Consider the following 8,666-nt stretch of genomic DNA (forward strand, 5'->3'; position numbering starts at 1 on the left):
CTACCATTGAGTCCGCAATTGATGATGAACATTGGGCTATGGCAATGCAAGAGGAGCTTAACCAATTCAAACGAAATGACGTTTGGGAATTGGTGCCTAAACCAAGTAATCAAACAATTGTAGGAACAAAATGGGTTTTTAGAAATAAACTCGATGAAAATGGTACAATTGTTAGAAACAAAGCTAGATTAGTAGCTAAAGGTTATAATCAAGAGGAAGGCATTGATTATGACGAAACTTATGCTCCCGTAGCTAGATTAGAAGCAATTAGGATGCTACTTGCTTTTGCATCCTCTTATAACTTCAAACTTTATCAAATGGATGTTAAGAGTGCCTTTCTTAATGGTTTCATTAAAGAAGAAGTATATGTTGAACAACCTCCCGGTTTTGAGGATTATGAAAATCCTAATCATGTTTTTAAACTCAAGAAAGCTCTTTATGGTCTTAAACAAGCTCCAAGAGCTTGGTATGAACGTTTGAGCAAGTTTTTAATAGAAAAGGGTTTTAGAAGAGGGAAGGTTGATAAAACTTTATTTATCTTGATTGAAAACAAAAATATCCTTTTGGTACAAGTTTATGTCGATGACATAATATTTGGTTCAACTAACGAATCACTTTGCAAGTTTTTCTCAAACCTCATGCAAAGTGAATTTGAAATGTCCATGATGGGCGAACTCAACTTCTTCCTTGGTCTGCAAATCAAACAAGGAAAAGAAGGAACTTTCGTTAGCCAAACCAAATATTGCAAGGAACTGCTCAAAAGATTTGGAATGGACAATGCTAAGGCAATGGACACACCAATGAGCACTACTTGCTACCTTGACAAAGATGAACAAGGTAAAAGCATAGATGTAAAGAAGTATAGAGGCATGATAGGATCATTACTTTATCTAACGGCAAGTAGGCCAGATATCATGTTTAGTGTATGCATGTGTGCGAGATACCAAGCTAATCCTAAGGAATCTCACTTAAGTGCGGTAAAAAGGATTATGAAGTATCTCATAGGAACATTAAATGTTGGATTGTGGTATCCGAAAGGATCCACTTGTGATTTGATTGGTTATTCCGATTCCGATTTTGCCGGTTGCAAATTGGATAGGAAAAGCACTAGCGGCACTTGTCACTTGCTAGGAAACTCTCTTGTTTCATGGCATAGTAAGAAACAAGTAAGTGTAGCCTTGTCTACCGCCGAAGCCGAGTATGTAGCCGCCGGTAGTTGTTGCGCCCAAATTTTATGGATGAAACAACAACTTATGGATTATGGACTCATGCTTGATCACATTCCTATAAAATGTGATAATACTAGTGCAATAAATTTAACCAAGAATCCGGTTCAACATTCAAGAACCAAGCATATTGAGATTAGACATCACTTCATAAGAGACCATGTTGAAAAGGGTGATGTGGTTATTGAATTTGTCGAAACTAGTAAACAACTAGCGGACATCTTCACTAAACCTTTATGTAAAGAAAGTTTTTTTAACATCCGAAATGAACTTGGTATCTTGGATTCTAATCTAATGTGATTTGTTTGAATTCATTGTATTCATATTGCTATTTTTTTTGTATCTCTTACTAACTTAAGCATTGGAGATATCCAATTAGCCATTGTTTTGTAGGTTTATGAGTTGATGAATGAGTGATTAATCTTGAGGTAGATTGAAGAATTTGAAGATTATAAACAATGGAGGATCAACAAATTGAAGTTTGTAATGGTTTAAGTGAGTATATACATGATGGAACTCAAAGGATTGAAGAAAGAACCACCAAAGGATGAAAATTTGGTGATTTTGGGCAAAATGATGCATGTTGCATCGATGCAACCAAGCTTTGCATCGATGCAAAGCACACGACGTGCTATGTGCATCGATGCAAAGCCTATTGCATCGATGCAAACTCGACCAAATTGCACAAAAACACGTGAATTTGGCATTTTTGAGCAACAAAACCCCACTTTTTCATCATCTTCAACCTCACAACTCATATCCCCACATTCAAACCTCCATAACCTCCAAAACAAGCTCACATATAGTTTCATACAACTCACAAAACTTTGATACCCACTACAAACAAACTACATATTTGAAGTCCCCACATTCTTCTCTACAAAACCCATAAAACAAAATCATCCACAATGCCTAGAATCAAGAGAACCATGAAGAAGTCAAAAGGCTCTTCAAGTGTGGTTCCACCTCCAAATAATCATCCTTTGGCAAGGTACTTTGCTTCTAATGAAGATCTTCAATTCTATGAGGCAAGGCTCGCCGGAAGAAAGGAAATTCCTCCGAGGTATTTGGATCCGACCCTTCTTGTCATTCATAAGTTTGATACTCTTAGGGCTATTCTAGTTCAACAAGGCCTCATGGATTTTGTTCAAATTAAGAGTAAATATTATCCGGATTTAGTTGCCATAGCCTATAGTACACTCATGATTGAGATTGATGAGGAAGATGAATCAAATTTCACACTATTCTTCAAGATAGGAAGAAAGGATTATAGGGTAGATGGTGATGAGTTAGCCACCATTTGGGAGTTGCCAAATCAAGGTGACTTGTTTCAAGGTGGTAAAACCCCAATTGATGAATGGGGTTATTCAAAGGAAAATGCCATGCATTTATTTAACCTTGTACAAGGAGCTCACTCCAAAATTAGTTGCAATTCAATGAGTGCGGAACATAGAACTTTGTTATATCTAGTCACCTATGTATTGCAACCTAGAATATCCGGGCATGCGAATGTAAATGATGAAGATTTGATAGTCATGTGGGCTATGATAAATGGGATTAAGATTAATTGGCCATACTTTATAGTACAACATATGATTAGGCTCAAGATGAAGGATAGGAATGGTGGATTAGGATTCCTTTGCCTATGGTCTAAAGTCTTTGATTATGTTGGTATTGATGTATCAAATGAGATTGTCAAGGAAGTACCACCCCAATCTTGTATCAACACTCATCTTCTCAATAAAATGGGAAGAAGAAATGTTGATGAGCAAGATCCTCAAGAGCAAGCTCCTCCACAAGCACCTCAAGCTCAAGAACCACCCTCCTTGGTTGATGTAATGAAAGAATTACAATCCATCAACCAAAACATCCAAAGGATTGAAGTAGAGCATGGTTAATATGCATGCCTTGATATATTTCACTTCTTTAGGGGGAATTATACATGCTTATTATATATAAAAAAAAAAAGAAATCAAATTCTTTTTGAAAGGGGGAATATCTCATCCTTGAGATTAATAAAGAAATTTCATTGTTTTATGCATACTTCTATGACACATTTCAAACTCCCTTCTTTTTGATAATGTCAAAAGGGGGAAGAAAAGTTTGAGGATATTTGAAATTTTGAACTTTTGAAAAAGAAGAAGTTTGAGGATTTGAAAAGAAGAAATAAGTTTTTCAAAAAGACTTCCGCTAAGCAAAAACTTTGATATCTAAATCGTTTTCTTTAATAAACGCCCTTTAAAGGAACAAATGCACATATTTAGGGGGAACTCCTGCAAAAAAAATTTTCTTTTGAAGTCTTCTCCAAAGCTTTCTATAAAACAAAGTGCATTATTATTGCTTTCAAAATCATTTATAAATACATATCCTCAAAATTGGTTTGTCATTATCAAAAAGGGGAAAATTGTAAATCATGTTGCTTGTATGCGAAGTTTGTATTCGTAGGTTTTGATGAATGACAAACCAACAAATGACATAAAAAGACAAACCAACAAACAACTTGAATGAACAAGCATGAAGAGTTGAAAGCAACACAACAACAACAAGAAACTCAAGTCCACAACATTTGAAGACAAGTATAGTGTCTTAGGACTTAGGTAACTTCTTGTTAAGAACCAATTGCTAAATCTCTCAACACACACTCACAAAATGTTTTGATGCACATCTTGCAATTCGATGCTAGCCAAATGGTTTAAAAACTTGTTTTCAAAGGTACAAAAGCATAGGAATTGACTCCAACAAGTTTGAGATCAATCCTAAGCATTTTGAAGTGATTTTAAGCCATTCTTTAAGGTTTGCATCGATGCACACTCATCTTGCATCGATGCAAAGCATGCAACGACTTGTTGCATCGATGCAAAGATGTTTGCATCGATGCAACCTAGCTGAAAATTCAAATTTCAGCGTCAAAGACACATTTGCATCGATGCAAAGTGTTATGCATCGATGCAAATAATTCAAAAACATAAAAAACGGCTAGTTTTGACATAAAGGCTTCATCCCATTAATTCCCCAACGTTTCTAAGGTTTGGGGAATCTATAAATAGATGGATTGAAGCCTTATTTCACTAATTTTGATTTTTTGGAAACTATCTTGTCATATTCTTTCATTCTACACCTTTTTTAAGGTGATATAATACACAATTTGTGAGAGCAATATCAATTGGTTCAATAGTGCTAAACTTGTAATCATACACTCTTCTAGAGAGTACTCATTTCATCTCAACAATTCTTTGAGAATTGTTTTCTTGTACACCTTGTAAATTGGAGTGTGATCTCCAAGGTTGAGTCAAGAGTTATAAACACTATAGTCGGTGAGGATACCAAAGAGGTATACTAAGTACTCAAGGCAAATCTTAGAGAAGGTATCTCTAAGTGGAGTGGGTTAGTATACGAGTGGTGATCATATACCGTGAGGTGTTAGAAACTAAGGACTCGGATTGTAAAAGGTTTTGCGCGAGCACCTTGAAGCTTGGCAATAGTGGAACTTCTCAATTGCGATTGAGAAAGAAAGTGGACGTAGGACAAGGATTGTGCCGAACCACTCTAAATAGCGTTTGCATCTCTCCAAACTCATCTCTTCAATATTATTGTCTTTTACCTTTGAGCAAATAAATTGTGATCGAAAAGTAGCTTCGTAAGTACTTAAGGAGTGGCTTAAGTCCGATTGGTGAAAAGCTTGATCAATTTATTTGAGTTGGTGTCTATTGGAAAGTAAAAGCTCCTTATAAATGCTTAGCAATTGAGTTAAGCTCTTGGAAAAATACTAGTACAATAACACTTTTTGTATATTGTCTTTAACTTTCGTAAAAAGATTAATTGTTGTTGCAATACTCAATTCACCCCCCCCTCTTGAGTAATTGTGCATAGGTTCTACAAACATAAAATTATTTTTACTTTTTTATAAATTTTTTTAAAAAAGATAACTCGAACAAAGATATTTTCTTAAAAATTCACTCAAACAAACCCTAAAAAGGCTCATTTTTTTATATATGGAAATAATTATGGTGTAACTCAATGAAATAGAGGTTTGTAAGCTTTTTTTTTTACATATGGAAATAATTCTGGTGTAATTCAATGAAAAGGAGGATTATAAAGTATTTATACTGTTATGATGTCAGTGAAAATCGCAGATTGCATTTTATTTCTTCGCTTTTTTCTTTCTTTTTTTTGTTTTTGAAACACACAAAACGCAGGTTGTATTTTTCTTTGTTAACCTTTTCTTTTATTTTCGTTTTTGAGATTAACAAAACGCAGCTTGCATAATATATGTACAAAATTTTTTTATTGAAAGCTGTAAAACACAGCTTGCATTTTGTACAAAAAAAATATTTTAATCGAGAGTCTTGCCTATAAATACCAATACCAATTCATCCGAGATTCATGCCCTACGTACTCCCACTCCCATTTCTCTTTCTTTCATACTTGTGAGTTTTTTTACAATAAGTAGTGTAAAAAATATTGGGTTAGGTGAAGTTGAGGTTATGGAAGGTATTGCAAATTTGCGAGTGTATTATAACGGTGAGATTATACCAAAAACGTACATAGAGTGACTTTTTTTCTGTGAATGTCCGTTTTTCTTTGCCATTCCATGCATCATGAGTTTTGTAGAGTTGTAAAATGGTCCTTGTGAGAACATACAAAGTCACATTTCAAAGAGGGTGAGTAACATGTTATACAGAAATCCAGTACAAATATTTGGTTAGCTGATACAGTCTCAAATAATGTCTATCACTAACGACGCATGTATGCAGCAGATGCTCTATATTTATCGACAAACCCGATTTCACGTGCCAACGTAGAGTTGTACGTTGAGTTTGAATAGCATACGGGACTGGACGCGGTTGGCGAGGAGATGAATGTTGATGAGCTCGGGGATATAATTTGGGAAGATAACAACGACAGTGAAGAGGAGTTCGAAACCAACTATAAAGTCGATGACGAAAATGATGACCGAGACGAGGCAGGCAATCCAGCAATGTAAAATGAAGCATATGCACTTGATAACCAACACCACTTTGATGTTCTGTCTTTTATGTGAACTCTGGATCTCGCAGCCATGTATGCCCCGAAATTTTCTGAGTATGCTGATACTTTCTTCTCTTGGCCGTTCTGTAATTAACCGAAGTTGGGGGCGATGTGGATGGTGTGAAACTCTGGACTTGGTTACTGTTGTTGTGGCGGCCATGGCTATTGTTGCTGCTGTATGAATCCTCTGAATCTGATGCCATTGCCACTGAATGTTTCTTCCTCTTCTGGAAGTTCTTCGTTGTTCCAACAATCTGCAATATCGTAGTGTATAAAGTCACACATTGATTAACCAATAAATAAAACCGAAATACACATACACTAGAAGGCTGTTCTGTTTTTGAAAGAACAAACTAACAATATTTCACATGTCGTAGGTGAAGGCAATGTTGCGGCAGAAGATAATGAGTTTAGTGTCAGAATAGAATTTGGTTCTAGAGAGTCGGTGATATCTGCAATCAAAAGTTACACTATCTCTAGAGGAGTTGATTACACTATGTATGAGTCTAAACCACATACCTTCTATCCAAAATGCAAGGAATATGGTGCAGGGTGCGATTGGCTAATCCGAGTTAGCTTGATTCAAAAGAAAGGTTATTGGGAGATCATGAGATACAATGGCAAACGCATGTGCACCATAGAGACAATTTCACAAGATCATGCCAAGTTGGACTCAGACACGATTGTAGATGCTATTAGATCGTTGGTTGAAGCAGACCCATCGATAAAGGCGAAGTCTATTATTGTAGAAGTTCAATCCAGGTTCAACTACATTGTAAATTATTGTAAGGTTTGGTTGGCAAATCAGAAATATGTGTCAAAAGTTTTCGCTGATTGGAAAATTTTTTACCAAACTCTGCCAGTATGGTTGAAAGCAATGACTGCGAAGATGCCAATATCTCGTGTTTAAATAAAAACTCTCCCTGTATATCGTGAGAGTGAGGAGGTGAATGGTGTAAAAGTACTCCATTGCGTATTTCGGAGCTTCTATCTGTGTATTACAATATTTAGGCACTGTAAGCCATTGGTGCAGATTGATGGCACACACATATACAAAAAATATAAAGGTGCACTTTTAGTAGCAGTGGCACAGGACGAGAATCAAAACATTGTGCCGATTGCTTTTGCCACCGTGGAGAGTAAAACGGCAGGCGCATGGGAGTTTCTTCTTACTATTGATGGCCTGGGCATTATTTCTGAATGCCATAATTCTATCGATGTAGCAATAACTCACAGTACCGGTACATGGTCACCACCAAGAGTGTGGCACATGTTCTGCATCAGGCATATCGAGTCCAACTTCTTAAGGAGGTTCAACACTCCATACTTGCATCAACTCGTGGTTAACACATGTATTTGAATTTGCTGTTATGGTCCAATTCTTAGTAATTTGTGTTGTCTGCTTATGATTACATGATTTGTTCTACATGCTATTCTAGAACAGAACAGGAGTACAACAAAAACTACCAAATGCTTAAAGAGTGGGGTGAGGCATATACTTGATGGTGCGATGAGATCGGTGTTGAGAGATGGGTGTTGGCATTTTACGGGAGTCATCGTTGGGGTCATATAACGACGAATTTGATAGTGCATAAATTCTGTCCTTAAGGGTATGCGCAACCTCCCTGTAACTGCCATTGTTTGGTCTATTTTCTATCGGCTAAACAAATTATTTACTCGAAAGAGCGTCGAGACTCATGAGCATGTTTGCAATGGATTCACGTATTCAGAATTTGCCATCAAAAGAATTAAAGAAAATTTTCGACGTGCAGGAAACATCATTGTCAACCGGTTCGACAGGCGCAATGAGATGTTTGAGGTTTGTGATGAAATGCGAGATGGTTCTATATACACTGTTAATCTTGTGCAACGACACTATGATTGTGGCCATTTCCAGGTCGAACAACTTCCATGTCGCCATGTTCTTGCATGATGCGCTCACCACATTCAAATAGATAATCTGTGTCTTTCAGTACCTGAGACAAACTGATGTCATCAATTCTAACTAATGGACTGAAGTGGCTGTTGACTGAAATTACCATCTGTGGTATGTACGGCTCTGCTGGCCGCTGTGGTTGTGGTTCTGGTATGTACTGTTGTTGCTTATCAGGTGGCAAATGTTGTTGTTGCTCATAAACCAGAAACTGATGTTGTTGCCATAAGCCAGCACTTGAAACTGCTGGTAATATGCAGGCACCTGAAACTGCTGCTCATATGCCGGTACCTAAATAATATTAACACCATTAAACTATTATTAACAGTATTAATAATAATAATAACATCTTCATAGCTCGGAACATGAAATTGTTGCTCATAGCCCAGAATATAAAACTGTTGCTCATGAGGGGGATTTGGCTGTTGAGGTCCAGGTGGTGACGCAGTTGTTCCTGTGGTTTATTCACCTCGACTTTT

This window comes from Arachis hypogaea, chromosome 1, assembly GCF_003086295.3.
Source record: "Arachis hypogaea cultivar Tifrunner chromosome 1, arahy.Tifrunner.gnm2.J5K5, whole genome shotgun sequence".
Lineage (NCBI taxonomy): Eukaryota > Viridiplantae > Streptophyta > Magnoliopsida > Fabales > Fabaceae > Arachis > Arachis hypogaea.